The 22,749-nt window shown below is 41.9% G+C and overlaps 2 protein-coding genes across 2 annotated transcripts in view; one reads left to right on the forward strand and one right to left on the reverse strand.

The window, feature by feature from the left end:
- LOC133091154 (ELKS/Rab6-interacting/CAST family member 1-like) overlaps positions 1 to 14,834 on the reverse strand; it is a 115,554-nt gene extending 100,720 nt beyond the window's left edge. The window contains 2 exon segments of the mRNA XM_061190112.1: positions 13,500 to 13,660; positions 14,685 to 14,834. The gene's annotated coding sequence lies outside the window, so the exon portion shown is untranslated.
- A 369-nt stretch (positions 14,835 to 15,203) lies between these two features.
- The window catches only part of LOC133090234 (centrosomal protein of 78 kDa-like), a 38,366-nt gene continuing 30,820 nt past the window's right edge, over positions 15,204 to 22,749 (forward strand). Inside the window, exon 1 of the mRNA XM_061188576.1 lies at positions 15,204 to 15,309. The gene's annotated coding sequence lies outside the window, so the exon portion shown is untranslated. The remainder of the gene's footprint in view (positions 15,310 to 22,749) is intronic.

Genomic DNA, 22,749 nt, shown 5'->3' on the forward strand with positions numbered 1-22,749 from the left:
GGACACTGAAAATCTGAAAGCAACAATAATCAACAGTTTCAAGAATTTCCTTTCTATCCCTTTCATATTTATTGGAAAATAAATAAATAAGCAGGCTTCTTTTTTCTCTCAGGTATTTGAGAAACAAAAAAGTAACACAGGGATACCTGATTCATTACTAATGTTTAAAATATTTTTAAACTAAACTTATGAATTGGGATAGATGCTTATATAATTCTTTTTTTCTGACAGCTTTTAAGAACACATTCTTTGATCCCCATATTATAAGGAAAATTGGCTTTTTAATAAAGCTACTTGCTTAACCCAAGGTATCTAAACAAAAACAAGAAAACTTAAATGAGAGGTTCACAAAGGAACATTTGATGACGTTAGTGAACCTAAAATATGTCATATTTCTTATACAGACTTAAGCAAAAGAAAATATGAATCCCAACGTATAGACAAGTGCCACAAAAACACAAAACCTACAGGAACACAAGAACAGCACTTTATCCTAGGCGGAAAAACGAACCCCTAGCCTATTTCAATACCAGAAGAATGACAGATTCTGAGAGGGCTCCGGCTACCTTGGGAGTTCTCTCCATCAAGAACAAGAACTAGTAATCAACATGAAAGAGTCCATTTCAGACAATTCTGCCCACAAAGGAGGCAGTGCTGTTGAAAAATAAACCTAACCAAACATTGGAGAACAGAAAAAAAATACTGAAGTATAATCCCTCACTGACGGAAGAAAGATCTTTAGTTAGTAGCAGGCATTAAGCTCCCTGACAGAGATACAATGGCAGGTGGGTATAATAAACACGGTCTGTCTCCATATAAAGGTAGATAAGACAGATAACGGTGGATAAGAGTCATTAATCCCAACAGCAACAAAAATACACAATTATAACTGCAAACAGGGATAAAAGCTATAAATCCAAGGTAGTAAGAAATAAGAGAAGATTTGGGGGCTGGGTGAGATCTGAAGAATGAGTTAACTTCCATTAACTATTTAAAGACACAACACTTCTACTGTGAGGAGAAGACTACTTAGGTGAAGACCCTCAAGAAGGAGGGGGCACAGCACATTTGAGGGATTAAGGAGACTGAGCACCAAGGAAGTGTGACAAGAGTTTTGGACTTTAAGGGCAACAGGAAGCCCTGAAAAAGTTTTGAGCAGAGTATGATCATCTCTACCATCATCACTAATAGTGATGCCGAGCACATACTACCACATTTAATTCTTAGAACAAGTACATGAGGTAAGAATTATATAACCATTTTACAGATGAGGAAACTAAGGTTTGGAAAGACTTAGCAGCCTGCCAAGCTCACATAACTAGTGAGTGGTGGAGCCAGGATTCAAACATCACATGGGCACTTTCAAAAGCTCAGACTGGCTGCAATGAGGCTGCACATCAGGGGGAAACAGAAAGACTGGGGAAAATTGGGAGACCACTGCAATAATGTCAGCCAACAGCGACATGACCAAACTATGACAGTGGCTGTGGGGTGGGAAAATGGATGGCTTACAGAAATACTTCAGAGAAAAAAGATCACCAGGATTTGACTGGTAGGGTGGGAAATGAGGGAGTGAAGCAATCAAGGAAAATTTTGAAGTTTCTGACTTAAACACCATGGACAAGTTGGTGGCACCATAAACAAAAATGGGAAAAAATAAGGAAGGACCAGAATTGAGGAGAAATCTTGAACTGAATGTAATGTGCTTTTGAGATGCTGAGAAAAGGTTTGAGGGAGCAACTGGGCATGTGTATCTGGAGCTTAGAGGAATGATATGAGCTAAAGATGTTAAGTGTGGAAGCTCTGATACACAGATGTTAACTGAGGCCAAGGTAGTGAATGAGCCTCCCTAGGAAAAGAAAACACAGCAAGAGGAGATAGTCATAGGACTGATTCAACATTAGATGGCAGGCAGAGGGTAAGAGGCGGGGAAAGGAGACAAGAGGAGCAGTCAGAGAAGTGGGCAGAAATCAGGAAAACAGTGTCACAGAAACTGAAAGAAGTTGATAAGGACCCTTTCTCTAAGGGGAGAACACAGTCCAAGAAAGATCTGGCTCTGGGTTCAATTCCTGGTTCCATCAGGATGACTTCAGTGAAGTTAACTAAATACTCTGAGCCTTAATTTATTAATCTATACTATGAACATCATGAAACTTAATCTACAGGGTTATTATAATAATAAGCAGTAAGACAGAACACCTATCACACTGTAAATTATCAATAAATGGCAGTTACTGTTGTTGCTCCTGTTTGTAAAATCAAAAGGTTTGGTTAGTGGCTTATTGAACCCAGCCCTGGGAAGCCCTAGGGGTTCTAAAGAACATCTTCAGGGAATGCCTAGCAGGGCCACAATGGGGCATCTGGGCTCCCCAGTCCTGTCTCAATCAGAACAGCTTTGCCTTCTTTTTCATTTTACTTCTTAAAATAAGTTTTAGGGACTTGCCTGGTGGCACCGTGGTTGGGAATCCACCTGCCAATGCAGGGGACACGGGTTCGAGCCCTGGTCCGGGAAGATCCCACATGCCGCAGAGCAACTAAGCCCGTGCACCACAACTACTGAGCCTGCGCTCTAGATCCCAGCTCCACAACAAGAGAGGCCACTGCAATGAGAAGCCTGCACCCCACACCACTCGCCGCAACTAGAGAAAGCCTGTGCGCAGCAACGAAGACCCAACACAGCCCCAAAATAAATTAATTAATTAATAAATAATAAGTTTTATTTTCATATCTGAATAATATTCATTTGAAAAAAGGGGTCTGCAGCTTAAAGTGTTTTTCAAAAAGCAATGACTGGATCATCTCAATAGTCCCTTCAATTCATTTGGATTACAGCTTGTAATTCTTTTTTTTTTTCTTTTTTTGAATTTTTGAAGTTTATTTTATTTATTTTTTTATACAGCAGGTTCTTATTAGTTATCTATTTTATACATATTAGTGTATACATGTCAATCCCAATCTCCCAGTTCATCCCACCACCACCCACCCCCCCCGCCACTTTCCCCCCTTGGTGCCCATACGTTTGTTCCCTACATCTGTGTCTATTTCTGCCCTGAAAACCGGTTCATCTGTACCATTTACAGCTTGTAATTCTTCACCAAAGTAAAACATGTGAGAAATAAGGACAAAACAACACACTTGATAACATAATCCCTAACATGAAGCTTATTATTTATGATTATTTAATTAGAATAATGGTTATAAATCAATTAGCTCTGTTTATCTACTGAAAATTGTACTAGGGTCAGTGCCATTACTGCCATTGAAGCACCACAGCCTTATAATAGCAATTTTTTGTTTGTTTGCTTAAGATTATAACCGCATGAACAGTGAAGAAAAGAGTTAAGCAGCATTAAAATCACAAAGGGCTTTCTTTTTTCATGAAAAATAAAGTTGGTTAGTGTGCTCAAATTACTTGTTTTCTTTTTGAAAGCCCTGCATGAAGAAAACCAATTAATAAAGAATCAAAATATCTCACCAGCCTTTTCTCATTGAAATCAGTACCTCTAAAAACTTTCTTTTAATATCCTTTTCTTATGCTATTGATTGTAACTAATCACTTTCCATGTCATCATTGTGTGTGGTCCTCTTGTGATAATTATCCCACACTCTCCAGTTTAGTCTGTTGAGCAATCACCACTCTGGTGCAGCTGAAAATTCTCAGGGACACTAGCTTGAATCTCTATGGCACAGATGTCCTAATACTTCATTTTAAAACGGGACAAAGGTTTTACAGAGCCTTGCTGATCTTTTGTCCCAGACACTGGCTGTCTTTTTCATCTAGGACATAATCAAAAATGTACTGTATTAAAAAAAAAAATGTACTGTATAAGTTTTTTAACTACAACTTTAGAATTTACACTCTTCAATAGTAAGTCAGTTCTCTTAAATGACAGAATTTGCTCCTATTTAATTGCTGGAAATTTTAAGAAATTAAATAGGAGCTGACGGTGGATCAATAGTTGTCTTCATTTTAACAGCTCACCCAATAATGAGGAACATGAGAACTGCATCTGGAAGATTTGGTGTGAAAGGAAATGACTTCTGAAAGGCTGACTGATTTATTTGTGCTGATACTGGCACAGACTGCCCTACTTTAGGCAGGATGGTTAGGGAAAGTCTCTTTGAAGAAGTACCATTTAAGCTGACACCTGAGGCAGCCAGCATATAAGAGTGGGGTAAGAATGTCTGGCAGCACATAAGAATAAAGAGTTAAGAATAGCATATATATATATATGTATATGTGTGTGTGTGTATACATATATATTTGAAGGACATTTTTTTCAACGCCCAATCGGCCATTAATACAAATTGAAAGCCTGTTATAATCAAATCAATGTAGTCCTGGAAAAAGAATATCAACAAAGAGATCAATGGAACAAATCTCACAAATAATTAAGCACTTAAGAAAGAAAAAGGAAATGCCACAAACCAAAAGAAAAGAGACTGATCACAGTATTTAGAAAGCTTTTCAATTATTAGGAAAACATCAAAATAAATACGTTCTCCCCACACAAAATTAAAAATAAGTTCCAGGAAGATTAAAGAACTAGGTATAAAATGCAAATTAATTAGAAAATAAAAAGAATAAATATAACATATTTAATGATATTCAGATAGGGAAGGACTATCTAAACAAAAAACGAAATGTAAGAAATTACAAAAAAATTACAAATTACAAATGTAAGAAAAGTATAGTACATTTTACTGCCTAGAAATCTAGAATTATAAACATCAAAAGTCAAAAACTAATGAGCAAATGACAAAAACTAAAAATTATTCACAACTGTGAAAGTACTTTATCCTCACTATTGAAAAAGCCCATAAAAGTCAATGAAATACTAAGACCTTACTGTCCCCAAGAGAAATTAACAAATAGGAATATACCAATCACAGACAATATGCAAACTGACAATAAACACATGAAAATGTAAACAAAGAATTGTAAATGAAAGCAAGGTAAGACAAAACTTTTTAACCTATGAAAGAGATAAAAGTTTTTTTTCCGGCAAAAGATTTTTAAACATTATATGAACAGGTAAGGTGATACATGCATTCTTACACGCCTGATCACCTAAAGTGGTCCAATCCTTCTAGAAGACAGTGTGTCAATAAGTATATTCATCTCTTTTATTTTATAAGCACAACTGTATCATCCTTAGGAAGCAGAAACTATCTTCTAGCAATGTTGCTTTTCTCTCCAAATATAAGGTGGATAATATAGTAATTTGTAGGGTCATTTTTGTAACATTTTCTCATTACAAAGTAATAAATGTAAGTGTTAAACATTTTAAGAATACATAAATGTATATGGGAAAACCTCTCCTATAATTCCTTTGATCCCCTCTGATGAATAGATTCAATTTTTTAACAACCTATCATAGGAAAATAATCAGAAATGTGAACATGTATTAATAAAGATGGCCATAACAGTAATACATATGACAAAAAAAACTGAAAAGTGGGGAGACCTTCAAGATGGTGAAAGAGTAACACATGGAGATCACCTTCCTCCCCACAAATACATCAGAAATACATCTACATGTGGAACAACTCCTACAGAACACCTACTGAACACTAGCAGAGGACCTCAGACCTCCCAAAAGGCAAGAAACTCCCCACGTACCTGGGTAGGGCAAAAGAAAAAAGAAAAAACAGAGACAAAAGAATAGGGACGGGACCACACCAGTGGGAGGGAGCTGTGAAGGAAGAAAGGTTTCCACACACTAGGAAGCCCTTTCACCGGCGGAGACAGGGCGTGGCAGGGGGAAGCTTCAGAGCCACGGAGGAGAGTGCAGCAACAGGGGTGCGGAGGGCAAAGCGGAGAGATTCCCTCACAGAGGATCGGTGCCAACCAGCACTCACCAGCCCGAGGCGCTTGTCTGCTCACCCGCCGGGGCGGGCGGGGGCTGGGAGCTGAGGCTCGGGCTTCGGAGGTCAGACCCCAGGGAGAGGACTGGGGTTGGCTGCGTGAACACAGCCTGAAGGGGGCTAGTGTGCCACAGCTAGCCGGGAGGGTGTCCGGGAAAAGTCTGGAGCTGCCGAAGAGGCAAGAGACCATTGTTTCGGGCACGTGAGGAGAGGGGATTCAGAGCACCTCCTAAATGAGCTCCAGAGACGGGCGCGAGCCGAGGCTATCAGTACGGACAGCAGAGACTGGCATGAGACGCTAAGGCTGCAGGTGCAGCCACCAAGAAGCCTGTGTGCAAGCACAGGTCACTATCCACACCTCCCCTCCTGGAAGCATGTGCAGCCCCCGACTGCCAGGGTCCCGTGATGCAGGGACAACCTCCCCGGGAGGACACACAGCGCGCCTCAGGCTGGTGCAACGTCACGCCAGCCTCCGCCACCACAGGCTCACCATGCATTCTGTACTCCTCCCTCCCCCCGGGCCTGAGTGAGCCAGAGCCCCGGAATCAGCTGCTATTCTAACCCTGTCCTGTCTGGGCAGAAACAAACGCCCTCAGGCAACCTACACGCAGAGGCGGGGCCAAATCCAAAGCTGAACCCCGGGAGCTGTGTGAACAAAGAAGGAAAGGGAAATCTCTACCAGAAGCCTTAGGAGCAGCGGATTAAATCTCCACAATCAACTTGATGTACCCTGAATCTGTGGAATACCTAAATAGACAATGAATCATCCCCAAATTGAGGCAGTGGACTTCGTGTGATTTTGCCTGTATAGCTTTGCTTTTACCAACTGTCCTAGGGTTCTGTCTGTCCGTTTTTTGTTTTTTTTCTTAGTATAGTTTTTAGCGTTTGTTATCATTGGTGGATTTGTTTTTTGGTTTGGTTGCTCTCTTCTTCTTTTTTTCTTTTTTTTATTACTTTTTAATTTTTTTACTTTCAATAATTATTTTTTATTTTAATAACTTTATTTTATTTCTTTTTTTTCCTCCCTTTTCTTCTGAGCCATGCAGCTGACAGGGTCTTGGTGCTCTGGCCGGGTGTCAGGCCTGAGTCTCTGAGGTGGGAGAGCCGAGTTCAGGACATGGGTCCACCAGAGACCTCCCAGCTCCACGTAACATCAAACGGCAAAAGCTCTCCCAGAGATCTCCATCTCAACGCTAAGACCCAGCTCCACTCAACGACCAGCAAGCTACAGTGCTGGACACACTATGCCAAACAACTAGCAAGACGGGAACACAACTCCACCCATTAGCAGAGAGGCTGCCGAAAATCATAATAAGGTCACAGACACCCCAAAACACACCACCAGACGTGGACCTGCCCACCAGAAGTGGACCTGCCCACCAGAAAGACAAGATCCAGCCTCATCCACCAGAACACAGGTACCAGTCCCCTCCACCAGGAAGCCTACACAACCCACTGAACCAACCTTAGCCACTGGGAGCAGACACCAAAAACAACGGGAACTACGAACCTGCAGCCTGCAAAAAGGAGACCCCCAAACACAGTAAGTTACGCAAAATGAGAAGACAGAGAAACACACAGCAGATGAAGGAGCAAAGTAAGAACCCACCAGACCAAACAAACGAAGAGGAAATAGGCAGTCTACATGAAAAAGAATTCAGAGTAATGATAGCAAAGATGATCCAAAATCTTGGAAGTGGAATGGAGAAAATACAAGAAACATTTAACAAGGACCTAGAAGAACTAAAGAATAAACAACAAGGATGAACAACACAATAAATGAAATTAAAAATTCTCTAGAAGGAATCAATAACAGAATAACTAAGGAAGAAGAACGGATAAGTGACCTGGAAGATAAAATAGTGGAAATAACTACTGCAGAGAAGAATAAAGAAAAAAGAATGAAAAGAATTAAGGACAGTCTCAGAGACCTCTGGGACAACATTAAACACACCAACATTCGAATTATAGGGGTCCCAGAAGAAGAAGAGAATAAGAAAGGGACTGAGAAAATATCTGAAGAGATTATAGTTGAAAACTTCCCTAATGTGGGAAAGGAAATAGTCAATCAAGTCCAGGAAGCACAGAGAGTCCCAGGCAGGAGAAATCCAAGGAGAAACACACCAAGACACATATTCATCAAACTATCAAAAACTAAATATAAAGAAAAAATATTAAAAGCAGCAAGGGAAAAGCAACAAATAACATACAAGGGAATCCCCATAAGGTTAACTGCTGATCTTTCAGCAGAAACTCTGCAAGCCAGAAGGGAGTGGCAGGACATATTTAAAGTGATGAAAGGGAAAAACCTACAACCAAGATTACTCTACCCAGCAAGGATCTCATTCAGATTTCATGGAGAAATTAAAACCTTTACAGACAAGCAAAAGCTAAGACAATTCAGCACCGCCAAACCAGCTTTACAACAAATGCTAAAGGAACTTCTCTAAGTGGGAAACACAAGAGAAGGAAAAGACCTACAAAAACAAACCCAAAACAATTAAGAAAATGATAATAGGAACATACATATCGATAATTACCTTAAATGTAAATGGATTAAATGCTCCAACCAAAAGACATAGACTGCTGAATTGATACAAAAACAATACCTGTATATATGCTGTCTACAAGAGACCCACTTCAGACCTAGGGACACATACAGACTGAAAGTGAGGGGATGGAAAAAGATATTTTATGCAAATGGAAATCAAAAGAAAGCTGGAGTAGCAATTCTCATATCAGACAAAACAGACTTTACAATAAAGAATGTTACAAGAGACAAGGAAGGACACTACATAATGATCAAGGGATCAATCCAAGAAGAATATAACAATTGTAAATATTTACGCACCCAACATAGGAGCACCTCAATACATAAGGCAAAGGCTAACAGCCGTAAAAGGGGAAATCGACAGCAACACGATCATAGTACGGGACTTTTAACATCCCACTTTCACCAATGGACAGATCATCCAAAATGAAAATAAATAAGGAAACACAAGCTTTAAATGATACATTAAACAAGATGGACTTAACTGATATTTATAGGACATTCCATCCAAAAACAACAGAGTATACCTTCTTCTCAGGTGCTCATGGAACATTCTCCAGGATAGATCATATCTTGGGTCACAAAGCAAGCCTTGATAAATTTAAGAAAATTGAAATCAAGTATCTTTTCTGACCACAATGCTATGAGACTAGATATCAATTACAGGAAAAAATTTGTAAAAAATACAAACACATGAAGGCTAAACAACACACTACTTAATAACCAAGAGATCACTGAAGAAATCAAAGAGGAAATCAAAAAATACCTAGAAACAAATGATAACGAAAACACAACGACCCAAAACCTATGGGATGCAGCAAAAGCAGTTCTAAGAGGGAAGTTTATAGCAATACAATCTTACCTCAAGAAACAAGAAACATCTCAATAAACAACCTAACCTTACACCTAAAGCAATTAGAGAAAGAAGAACAAAAAAACCCCAAAGTTAGCAGAAGGAAAGAAATCATAAAAATCAGATCAGAAATAAATGAAAAAGAAATGAAGGAAACGATAGCAAAGATCAATAAAACTAAAAGTTGGTTCATTGAGAAGATAAACAAAATTGATAAACCATTAGCCGGACTCATCAAGAATAAAAGGGAGAAGACTCAAATCAATAGAATTAGAAATGAAAAAGAAGTAACAACTGACACTGCAGAAATACAAAGGATCATGAGAGATTACTACAGGCAACCATACGCCAATAAAATGGACAACCTGGAAGAAATGGACAAATCCACAATCAACATTGTGAAAATGACTATACTACCCAAATCAATCTACAGATTCTGTGCAATCCCTATCAAACTACCAATGGCATTTTTCACAGAACTAAAACAAAAAATTTCACAATTTGCATGGAAACACAAAAGACCCCGAATAGCCAAAGCAATCTTGAGAAAGAAAAATGGAGTTGGAGGAATCAGGCTCCCTGACTTCAGTCTATACTACAAAGCTACAGTAATCAAGACAGTATGGTACTGGCACAAAAACAGAAATATAGATCAGTGGAACAGGATAGAAAGCCCAGAGATAAACCCACGCACATATGGTCACCTTATCTTTGCTAAAGGAGGCAAGAATATACAGTGGAGAAAAGACAGCCTCTTCAATAAGTGGTGCTGGGAAAACTGGACAGCTACATGTAAAAGAATGAAATTAGAACACTCCCTAATACCATACACAAAAATAAACTCAAAATGGACTAAAGACCTAAATGTAAGGCAAGACACTATAAAACTCTTAGAGGAAAACAGAGGCAGAACACTCTATGACATAAATCACAGAAAGATCCTTTTTGACCCACCTCCTAGAGAAATGGAAATAAAAACAAAAATAAACAAATGGGACCTAATGAAACTTAAAAGCTTTTGCACAGCAAAGGAAACCATAAACAAGATGAAAAGACAACCTTCAGAATGGGAGAAAATATTTGCAAATGAAGCAACTGACAAAGGATTAATCTCCAAAGTATACAAGCAGCTCATACAGCTCAATATCAAAAAACAAACCACCCAATCAAAAAATGGGCAGAAGATCTAAATAGACATTTCTCCAAAGAAGACATATAGCTGGCCAAAAGGCACATGAAAAGATGCTCAACATTGCTAATTATTAGAGAAATGCAAATCAAAACAACAATGAGATATCACCTCACATCGGTAAGAATGGCCATCATCAAAAAAATCTACAAACAATAAATGCTGGAGAGGGCATGGAGTAAAGGGAACCTTCTTACACTGATGGTGGGAATGTAAATTGGTGCACCCACTAGGGAGAACAGTATGGAGGTTCCTTAAGAAACTAAAAATAGAGTTACCATATGATCCAGAAATCCCACTCCTGGGCAAATACCCAGAGAAGAACATAATTCAAAAAGAGACATGCAACCCAGTGTTCACTGCAGCTCTATTACAATAGCCAAGACATGGAAGTAACCTAAATGTCCATCAATAGATGAATGGATAAAGAAGATGTGTTTTATATATTTATACATATATATGTATACACACACACACACACACACACACACACAATGGAATATTATTCAGCCATAAAAAGGAATGAAATAATGCCATTTGCAGCAACATGCATGGACCTAGAGATTATCATACTAAGTGAAGTAATCCAGACAGAGAAAGACAAATATCATGATATCGCTTATATGTGGAACCTAAAAAAAAAAAAAAAAAAAAAGATACAAATGAACTTATATACAAAACAGAAATAGTCCCACAGACACAGAAAACAAACTTATGGTTACCAAAGGAGAAAAGAGTGTGGAGGAGGGATACATTAGGAGTTTGGGATTAGCCACCACCCTCAACAGCATGTTTGGATAGACGATTAGGCCTAAAGTGCTTAATTTGTTAAAAGAAAGGTATTAAACAACCATTTTATTAAGATATGAAAATGAGAGACAACAACAAGGAGAAATTTAAGTGCAAATTAAAGCAAAGACTACTTTAAAAACTTTAAGTCAGTAAATGTGCATGACAAAAAACTTGTAGAAAATCTAAGAACAGCATGATGCTGTAGTAGTATCTCCTGAGCAAATGAGGAAGGTGATTTAAGAGACAGATCCCCTGTCAGAGCCAGGTTTTAACACCTTATTTCTAGAACTTTTATTTAATGTTTATTCATCAAATTTCTATACCACTTATAAATTCTCTGAATACTTTAATTACTCATCCCATGCCTTAGTGAGTGAGTGTTTGATCTTACCAAAAACAGTTTTGCAAATCACAGTATTTTTCTGAAATGTAACCTCTAACCTGGGTTGGCAAGGGAAGTCCATAAGAAAGTTTAGTACTGTGGTTCCAAAAATAATAACAATAATAAAACAAAAAAAAAATCACACGCAATTCCCTTTTAATGGTTTAAAGTCAAGCATTCTTTCAAAAATTCTTTCATATCTTTTCAAAGTCCTAATAATAAAGGAAAATTCCTTTACAAATGCACCACTGTTTTGCTATAGACACTTGAACTGAGTGGGAAAGATGTGACAAGTCAAGTCAAGATATTGGTACACAGAGAAAACGAAACAATACTCCTATACCGTTGCTTTAGCAGGGCCTGTTTGTGCTTAGGAGTATCACATCGATACCTTGTATTCCCGAATATTATATCCATCCTTCCTCTATGTTCTTATCATCAGTGATAAAACCTTGTCTTAAACTGCTTCTACTAACCTGCTCGTAAGAAGCAAACCTTCTCATCATGATACTCAGAACCCTAAATTCTCCCCGTTCTCCCTGCGTATCAACCTACTTCTGGCTCCAGTATCTGTCACTTCCGAGAGCACATCACCTGTAATTCTTTTCTAAAAGATCAGGCTCTCTTAACCTCCCACTGTGTCCTAATAATCCATAAGCACAGGGGACACCCCGATATTTGTTTCCTCAACTCCTGGGCTGCCGTCATGATATCAAAACAATCATGCCCCATGAAAATTCATGCTGAGGTGTCATGGCAAGATCCTCTGCTACTTTGTAATTCTCATAGTCAACATTTATTGATAGTTCAAAGTAGCAGAAAAGAAGAGGGGATGTTAGCTTCAAGCACTGGCTGGGCTCAGAAAGACTGTTTACTTTAGGTCAGAGAGAGTGCTATTTATTGCAGAGAAGAAGCAACTAACAGAAAGTGAGCAAAGATTATGTGAAAGAAAATGAATGGAGACAGATTGCAGAGGAGGGAACCAGAGCTTAAATCTGTGATAGAAATAAGAAGTGAGCTTGGTGAAGGACAGACAGTATCTCCTCTGAGTCAGAAGAGAAGACGACAAGAACACAGGTAACTGCTGAGGTGATGAAGGTAACTGAGGGGTCCCAGCATAGACTTGGTTTTAGTAAAATGAGAGCAGGACAATTACATAGGGGTGGGGATTGGAGTGATGGAGAAAGTACCAAGGGACTTAAAAAAGAGACATACTTGTTCTGAAGAGAAGGAAACCAGAACTTTTCAAAGTCACAGAGGAGCAAAAGCAGCAGCTGTATTCTGCACAGCAGATATATACAGCCTTCACAACAGACTATCTCAAGGAAGCTGCAAGATGCCTGGAAAGTACGAAAATGATGTAAAGAAAGGTTCTGCTAAAAGTGACAATTTTGTAAAAACTGACTGGAGAGTGTGGCAAATGTTAATGGTTAAATATGGGGGATGGGTATAAGGAGGTTCACTATACTATTCTCTACTTTTGTGTACCTTTGGAAACGTTTATAATAAAAAATGTTTTTAAAAATTGCCTAACCATCGTATGACCTCAGGAGCAATGGTTATCTTCCTCAGAAAGCTCAACAACTTGCCAGAACTTTTCAGAAGGTTTTAGGAATTTCAGAGACACAATTGCATACGGATACATACACTCGAGAGGACTGCAAAATTCAATGACAGGGAGGCAAAAAAAGTTTCTATTTGACGAGGATTTGTCCCAAATTTGTTCTAAGGAGTGAGAAACACAAGTGAGCATTAAAATTAGGCTAAGTGTGTCAGGCGTGACAAACGGGGCCAGAAGATGAAAGCGATGAGAACAAGTATTTCAACTAAGCATATGCCTGAAGAACAACATTATAAAACTTACTTCATCTCCAGAACTTCCTCTAAGTGTTTTCTTCTCTCGGCCCGAAGGTTGGTCAAATGAGTTTCCTTCTCTGCCAGTGACTGCTGAGTGCAGGACAGCTTCGCCTTCATGGACTCCAGCTCCTGTTTTACCTTCTCCATGGCCATCAGTAACTCCTCCACCTACGGTCAATACAGAAAAGACAGAAACTGAGCATCTGGGTCAGGTATAGTCAGAGGAGCTGGGCAGCGGGCAACGCCTGGGTCCACAAAATTGAAGACACACCCATCAAAAATTCTGTACTCTCGCAGGATCAGACATAAATGGCAGTTAAAGAAATACATCTCTCATCTTCCCTCCACTATAATTCTTCTCAGTTTAGGCCCAAAAAACCCTCATTTTCTTTTTGACAAATGTAAGGGCATCAGAAGTAACAGTGTGCCAGAAACAATCCCTTCTAAGGAATTTATTTGGAAACAGTCCAGAAACTTCCATGGAAATAACAATATAATGCAGATAAAAATATAAGGAACAAAATCATAATAAATATTTCTAGAACAATTTTAGGAAATAAAAGCTATAAACCTGACTAATACTAGATGCAAAATAAACATAAATGAGTAATTTTTATTCGTTCAAACTAAGATTCTTCTGTTTATACCATTACACAGAATTTCTTGTTAAACAGCTAGAATTCAATCGGATAATTTCCTGCTCTAAAGCTAGGTAGATAGAGATTTTCTGAGGAAGGCAGGAAGAAAAGAAAAAAAATATATGACCAGATAGAGAAGAGACAGAATGCTTTTAAAAGACCTATAAAGGACTTCCCTGGTGGCGCCGCCCGCGAGGACCGGGACGGCCGTCCGCGCCACCCTCCCTCCCCGGCCGCCGAGGCGAACCGCGGACAGGCCGCTGGCGAGGTCTCCCGGGCAGTGCGGGCAGCCCGAGGGCCTCCGGGCGGGAAGCCCACCTGTCCGCGGGCGCCAGGCTCCTCGGGGCGGCTCGCCCCGGGCTCTGCGTGACTGGCCCCCTGAAGCAGCGGCGGAGGAGGCAGCCCACTGTTTGCGCCGCACCGCCTCCTACGGCAAGCGGGAGGAGACAGACGCCGCCCGCCCGGCGCCTGCCGTGTGCGCGTGTGCGCCCGCGCCGGCCCACAGCCCAGAGCCCCCGCCCGCCAGCCCCCAGCCCCCCGCCCGCCAGCCTCACCTACGGCTCCGCCCTCCCCGGGGGCGCGCTGCCGGGACCCAGCCAGGGCCGTGAGGAGGAGCGGGCGGAGGAGAGCCGAGGGGCCTAGCGCCAGCGACGGGCGGGAAGCTACAGGCGCCGCCCCACCCCGAGCTGCCGCCACCGCGGCCGTGTCACCCTGCTCAGGGCTGCCGCTGCCGCTGCCGCTGCCACTGCTGCCCGGGCGCCGTCGCCGCCGCCGACGCCGCCGCCACCACAGCCACAGCTCGGCCCGGGCGCCCGACGTCACCGCGCCCCGCCCCCTGCGCGATTCCCCAGCCCCGCCCCGGGCCGACGTCAGCGCGAGCCCCGCCCCCGCGCGACCGCGCCCGGTCGGCGTCCCGAAGCCTCCCGGGAGCGCGACTCGGGCGCGCGCGCGACTCGGGCACTTTCCGGGGGCTGGCGGGCGGGGGCTCTGGGCTGCGGGCCGGCGCGGGTGCACACGCGCACACGGCAGGCGCCGGGCGGGCGGCGTCTGTCTCCTCCTGCTTGCCGTAGGAGGCGGTGCGGCGCAAACAGTGGGCTGCCTCCTCCGCCGCTGCTTCAGGGGGCCAGTCACGCAGAGCCCGGGGCGAGCCGCCCCGAGGAGCCTGGCGCCCGCGGACAGGTGGGCTTCCCGCACGGCCCGGGAGACCCCGCCAGCGGCCTGTCCGCGGTTCGCCTCGGCGGCCGGGGAGGGAGGGAGGGCGGCGCGGACGGCCGTCCCGGTCCTCGCGGGCGGCAGCTGCCCCGGCGTCGGGCTCCCCAGTTTCTGGTACTGAAGCGCAGACGGGTTTCCTTGTCGGAGCCACGCACCGTTAATGTAAGGCCGTAGGTAAGCTATCGCTGCACTAAGAAAGTAAGAGTGATTTGAATCGTGTTTATTCCCGGCTGGCGATTGTTTTATCAGTAACTCTAAACGCCCCTGAGAGCAGTTGAGTCACCGCCAGCGTCCACGTCCTCGTGGCCCCACTGTCACTCTCCCGTCCCTCGTCGGGGTTCTCGTCCCTTCATTCGTCACCTCATCCCCATCCCGCCCAGCGTCCCCCGGCGTCCTGTACAGTCGCCCCCTTCCGTAGGGTCCGCACGGGGCCGCCGCTGTCAGGACCGCTGCCGGGGGACGCTGGGTCCTGCCAAATGAAGCATCCTAAAGTGTTTCATTTTCTCGGGCACCCGACTTCACTCAGGAATAAGCCAGCTTCCTTTGACTGTTTCTCACGATCCTTCTTATCTGACCGCTGATCCGCTCGTTCTGCTGCTCCCCAGCGGTGTGGTGAGATGAAGGGAAAGCAGAGTGGACTCATCTTATCTTTCTGGTTTCCATTCTGCCGGTGTCTACGTGTGTGACCTTGGGAAAGTCGCATTACTCCTGGGTCCTGCTTTTCGTAACTGTAAAAGGGGGTGTGAACGAGATGTCTCAGATCTATCCCATCCCTGAAATGTGGGGATTTGAAGAGTGTGAGGTGCTAAGCCTTGTTATTCATGCACGGGAGTACTGTCAATATCACAGACTCAGAAATTTTTTTGGTTTCTTTTTTGTCATTCCACTGTTCTTTTTTCTTATTTCCTACTCTGCCCCACATATCTTTTTTTAAACCTACACTTAGGATTTTTTTTTTTTAATTAAAACTGGCTAAGTGCATGCATTCGTTGCCTCTTCTTCCTGGAACCCCATTAAAATGCTAATAAAGGAATGAAAAATGATACAAACCCGTACAAAACAGAAAATGGGAAGGGAGCCACCAAGAGTTGTTTTTTTTTTTTTTTCCTAATTTTACACACAGAAAGTGAGGTCTGATTAAACAAAATGAAAGAAACCATAATGTGGAATAGGCGTGGGGGGGGGGGGGTACTGTAGGTGAAGAAGGAGGCCTACCTGCCAGAAGTGATTTAGAGAAATTGAAATTTGAAGACACTGACAAGACAGAGCAAGAGTGAGAAGCAGGGCTGAAAACAAGGACACTAAATAAAGGTCTCTATGTAGAACAGCAGAACCCTCCCTATACCTCAGATACAATAGCTAGGCATTTATCCCAGGCTAAAAGTCAAGCTTTTTCATCATCTCTGGGGAGCATTTAATGACTAAGAGTAAAACATTCTTTATTCTGGCACAATAGCCAGTTTCCTACCCACTCACCCTAGAGTGAAGTTGTGCAAGTTGGCAAGACCCTCCCAAGTTCTAAAGATGCGTCATCAGCATCCAACTACTTCATCTTAAATATGAACGGACAACCAGGGACTGTTAGGTGTTTAAGGGAAGTCTCCAACTTGGGGCTGGGGAAGGGAGGGAGAGGATAAGGAGAAAATGTGACCACAGAGGAAAAAGAAACTTCAGAGAACTTAAAAATATGCTCACAAACTTTTATTACAGCTATGAAACAAGGATAATGTACTCAGATAAGTAGCAACCCAAGAACAAAAAGTAAGTCTTGAAACTAGAAATAGGAAAATGCCAAAATTATAAATTCACTGGAAGTGTTGAAAGGTGAAGTCCGTGCAATTTTAAGGAGAATAGAAGAAATACGCAAAGAGATGGAAATTGCAAGAGAAAATATAAGAAAAATAAAGAGTCAATCCAACAGGACTAATATTACAAGAGAAAGAGAAAAAAGAGTAAATAAAAGATGGAAAATTACCCCAAAAATAATGGAACAAACTTTCCCAGAGCTGAAAATGTCCATTAGTGGAGAGCAAAAACAACTTTGTGAAATGTTAAAACTCTAAAGATAAAGAGAAAATCCTGAATTTCCAAAGGAAAAATGTGACCCATAGGGACCTCCCTGGTGGTCCAGTGGTAAAGAATCTGCCTTCCAATGCAGGGGACGCAGGTTCAATCCCTGGTTGGGGAACTAAGATCCCACATGCTGTGGAGCAACTAAGCCGGTGTGCCTCAGCTAGAGCCCACATGCCACAAACTACAGAGCCCACGCGCTCTGGAACCCATGCACTACAACCAGAGAGAGAGAAAACCTGCACACCACAACCAGAGGGAGAGAAAACCTGCACACCACAACTAGAGAGAAGCCCGCGCACCACAGGAAAAAGCCCGCACACCTAAAGAAAAGATCCCGAGTGCCGCAACTAAGACCCGACGCAGCCAAAAATAAATAAATAAATAATAAATTTTAAAAAAAGAAAAGTGACCCGTAAAAGAGTAAGACTCACACTGCAATTAGAATTCTTACCAGCAACACTAGATATGAGAAGATAACAATGACCTTCAAGTTTCTGAGGGAAATATTTCTTGAACTTCAAATTCTAAGAATTTTTTTATTAAAAAAAAACTCTATTCCTAGCTGAATTATCATTAAGAAAGCAAAATGAAAACATTTTCAGATATGCAGAGACTCATAAAGTCAAACTCCCACATAGGCTTTTTTTCAAAATTTAAAGATGAGGTAGAAATGAGGTTTCTGACAGCATCACTATCCAGGATTCACTAGATCTAATTCAGTAGTAAAGGGAAGTCCCAAGAGCTAGGCTAGATTCGGATGGAAGGATAGGAGTTCTGGGAGAGAATTCAACTGAATAATTACTATGATAAAAAGCTTAGAAAATGCTGGTTTCTGGTGTTCAACTTTTAGACCAAACCTGTTAATAAATTATAATCTTGCTGTAGTTAAAGCATAGTTTATAAATTATACCAATGTTGACAACATAAAGGTAAAAATACAGCTGGCAGTTTAAGATGTGAAACATAGGAAAGGTAGAGGTAAAGGGAAAAGCACTCAAGAGACGATGTGTGTAGTTGGCAGAATAAGAAGCGGTTGCTAAAGTGTACTGTTAGAAGTAGGAAAAGTGACCAGTGGAGGAGCAAGGAATTATTAGGCTTACTGAGAGGATAGGAAGACACGAGGTACAGGGTTTATAATTAAGCTAAATCGTCATCAAGAAATAATAGAAGACTTAATATCGTTCAAATAAGCAGTACTTCTCCATTTGTTCTGCACATTCTATGCAATCCTATCAAAACTCCCAGCTGCCTTTTTTTACTTCTAGAAATTGACAAGCAGATTATAAAATTCACATGGCAATGCAAGGGACTCAGAATAGCCAAAAGAATCTTGAAAAAAAAAAAAAAAGTTAAAACACTCGTTCTTCCTGCTTTCAAAACTGACTACAAAACTACAATAATCAAGATAATGTGTTGTACCAGAATAATGATAGACGTATATATCATGGAAAAGAATTGAGACTTCAGAAATAACCCACACATTTATGGACAGTTGATTCACTGGGAAAATAATAGTCTTTTCAACAAAGGGTGCTGGGACAGTTGTATAACCACATGCAAAAGAATGACATTGGACCCCTACCTCACAAACGCAAAAATTAATTAAAGGAACTTCCCTGGTGGCACAGTGGTTAAGAATCCGCCTGCCAAGGCAGGGGACATGGGTTCAACCCATGGTCCAGGAAGATCCCACAGGCCACGGAGCAACTAAGCCCGTGCGCCACAACTATTGAGCCTGCACTCTAGAGCCCACGAGCCACAACTACTGAGCCTGCGTGCCACAACTACTGAAGCCCGCGTGCCTAGAGCCTGTGCTCCACAACAAGAGAAGCCACCGCATTGAGAAGCCCACGCACCGCAACAAAGAGTACCCCCGCTCACCGCAACTAGAGAAAGCCCGCGCACAGCAGTGAAGACCCAACGCAGCCAAAATTAATTAATTAATTAAATTTTTAAAAAATTAATTCAAAATGGATCATAGACCTAAATATAAATGCTAAAACTATAATACTCTTAGAAAAAAACAGGTATAAACCTTCATGACCTTGGATTAGGCAATAGTTTCTTAGCTCTGAAGCCAAAACCATAAGTGACAAAATTTTAAAATTGGACTCCATCAAAATCGAATATACAAAACTTTTGTATATTCAGCTTTAAAAAGTATGGTGAGCCTTGAAGACATTATGCCAAATGAAATAACCCAATCACAAAAGGACTGTATATTGTATGATTTCATTTATATGAGGTACCTAGAATAGTAAAATTCATAGAGACAGAAAGCAGAAGGGTGGTTGCCAGGGGTTGGAGGAAGGCAGATGGCCATTTGCAAGCCAACCAAACCTGCCAACACCTTGATCTTGGATGTCCATCCTCCAGAAATGTGTGAAATAAATTTCTGTTGTTTATGCTGCCCAGTCTGTGATATTTTGTTACGGCAGCCTCACCAGACTAATACAGATTTTGGTACTGAGAAGTGGGGTACTACTGTAACAAATACCTTAAAAATGTGGAAGGGGCTTTGGAAGTGGGTAATGAGTGGAGGGGAAGATTTTTGAGGTGCATGTTAGGAAAAGCCTAGATTGCCTTGAAGAGAGACTCTTGGTAGAAATGTAAACGTTAAAAGGTGACTGTAGTGAGATCTCAGAAATGAGGAGCGTGTTACTGGAAACTGGAGGAAAAGTGACCCTTACTATAAAGTGGCAGAGAACTTGGCCAAACTGTTTCCTAGTGTTCTGTGGAAGGTAGAAATTAAAAGTGATAAACTGTGATATTTAGCTGCAGAGATTTCTAAGCAAAGTGTTGGTGGTGCGGCCTGATTTCTTCTTACTGCTTATAGTATGCAGGAGGTGAGAGATAAATTAAAGGAGTTGTTAAGCAGAAAGGAACCAGAACCTAAAGATTTGGAAAATTCTTAGCCTATCTGCAGTATTGTGACTTGCAAGAAATATATACTGGTGAGCATTTTGTAATATGTTTAAATGTCAAATCACTGTGTTGTACACCTGAAACTAACGTGTACATATCATACAATACATCAACTATACTTCAATTAAAAAAAAAGAAATATACATTTGGTCATTCAGATGACCAAAATATATCTCATATTTGGTCTTCATCCAAGGTTCTTGACTCACAGCTCCCAAAACCCTTGGAATTTCCTGAGGGATAAGACCAATGGGAACTTCTCTTGTCATAATGTTTGGTCTCTACTCCTCAGTTCCTGAAATCACTTTCAGAGTCATAAAGGTAAAATGGATGTCTCATTATTTGTAACAAGCCCCTTTCTACCACAACAGGATTTATGTTAATGAGGTGACTTTTGGAAAGCCCTAAGTATGGGGGCTGGTCAGCAAAGAACCCAACCATGAATACAGGATTGGAACTTTCAGTTCCACCCCCTGACCTCCAGTGAGGGAAGAGAGGCTAGAGGTTGAATCAGTTGCCAATGACCAGTGATTTGATCAATCATGTCTATGTAATGAAGACTCCACAACACTCAAAAGGGCAAGGCTCAGAGAGCTTCCGGTTGGTGAACACCTGGATAAGTGGGGAGAGTGACACACCAGGAGAGGGCGTGCAAGCTCTGCGCCCTTTGCCCATACCTTGCCCTATGCATCTCTTCCATCTGGCTCTTCCTTTTATAATATCCTTTTATAACAAACCAGTCGTCCAGTATGTAAAAATGTTTCTCTAAGTTCTATGAGCCACTCTGGGAAATTAATCAAACCCAAGAAGGGGGTCATAAGAACCTTTGACTTATAGCCATCAGTCAGAAGTACAGTTCACAACCTGGGCTTTCAATTGGCATCCTGAGTTGGGAGAGATTGTTGGAACCTCCAGTTTGTGGCCAGATGGTCAGAAGCACAGGTAACAACCTGGCTTGCACCTGGCATCCTGAGAGGGCAAGAGGGGTGTACAGCAGTCTTGTGGGACTGAGCACTTAACCTGCAGAACGTGATGCTGTCTCTGGGTAGATAGTGTCAAAATTGAGCTGAGATGCAGGACACCCAGCTGGTACCCAGAGACTTGCTCCTTGGTGATGTTGGGAAACCACCCCAACTCCTCACATGTTGGAATTAGGTGTAGAACCCAATTACTATCCATATTACGAAAAAAGAAGAAGTATGTTCTGGAGAATACATCCAGGGTGTAGCTGGACAGTCATTTGATAAAGAGGTCATGGGTGCAACTCATGGATTTAATCAGTCATCTCATAAGTAACCAGGAATAGAAATAAGATTATACCAGTAGAAACACTGCCAGTCTGGACTAAGGGGCATAGAGACAACAAAATGGAGGAATACTGTCAGACTTCTGGGAGTCTACAGGACAGGACAATAGAGCTATCTGGCTGCCAATTCACATCACTCTTCAAGAAAAGTGAGAAATGACACCAAAAGTGATTCAGAGATCAACAGGGCTGCTACTCCAGCCATCAGCCCAGAGAGTACAGGTCTGGGGGGCAAGCTGTCTCCTTGGTTTCAGTGGAGCCTGCTACCAACCAGTGCCTCGGGAATAAAGCTGATGCCCAGGGCTGAGGGGGTGGAGCTACCACCCAGGGCCAAGGGGATGAGGTTGCCACCCCAGTGGGCCTGGAGGGCAGAGCATTGAGCCCAAAAGGATTACTCTTGAGCCTTAAAATCTAATGAAATGTGCCTTGCTGGGTTTTGTACTCGCTTTGGACCCATTTCCCTTTCTTCTTCCTGATTTCTCTCTTTTAGAATAGAATATCTGTCTATGCCTGTCTCACCAGTGTATTTTGGAACCACATAACTTGTCTGATGTCGCAGGCTCACAGCTGGCAAGGAATTTTGCCTTCGAGTGAATCACATCTCAAGTCTCAACCATACCTGATGATATTCAGGTGAGACTCTGCACTTAGAGTTGATGCTGGAATGGGTTAAGACTTTGGGATGTGGGTGAATGTGTTTACCTGTGAGAAGGACAAGAATTTTGGGTATCCAGAGGGCAGAATGTTTTGGACTGAGCTGCGTTCTCCCAAAATTTATGTGTGGAAGCCCTACCCCACAATGTGACTATATTTGGAGACAGGGCTTTTAAAGCGCTGGTTATGGTTAAATGAGGTCATATACAGTCTGTGGTATTTTGTTACGGCAGCCCTAGTAGACTAATTCAGACACCACCAGTAAAGTGAGAAGACGATACACAGAATGGGAAAAAAATTTGCAACCACATATCTGATATTATACCCAGAATATGTAAATAATTCTTACAACTCAACAATAAAAAAACAACCCATTAAAAAATGGGTACAGGATTTGAATAGATATTTCTGCAAAGAAGATATATAAATATCCAATAAGTACATGAAAA

This window comes from Eubalaena glacialis, chromosome 4 (assembly GCF_028564815.1).
Source record: "Eubalaena glacialis isolate mEubGla1 chromosome 4, mEubGla1.1.hap2.+ XY, whole genome shotgun sequence".
Taxonomy (NCBI): Eukaryota; Metazoa; Chordata; class Mammalia; order Artiodactyla; family Balaenidae; genus Eubalaena; species Eubalaena glacialis.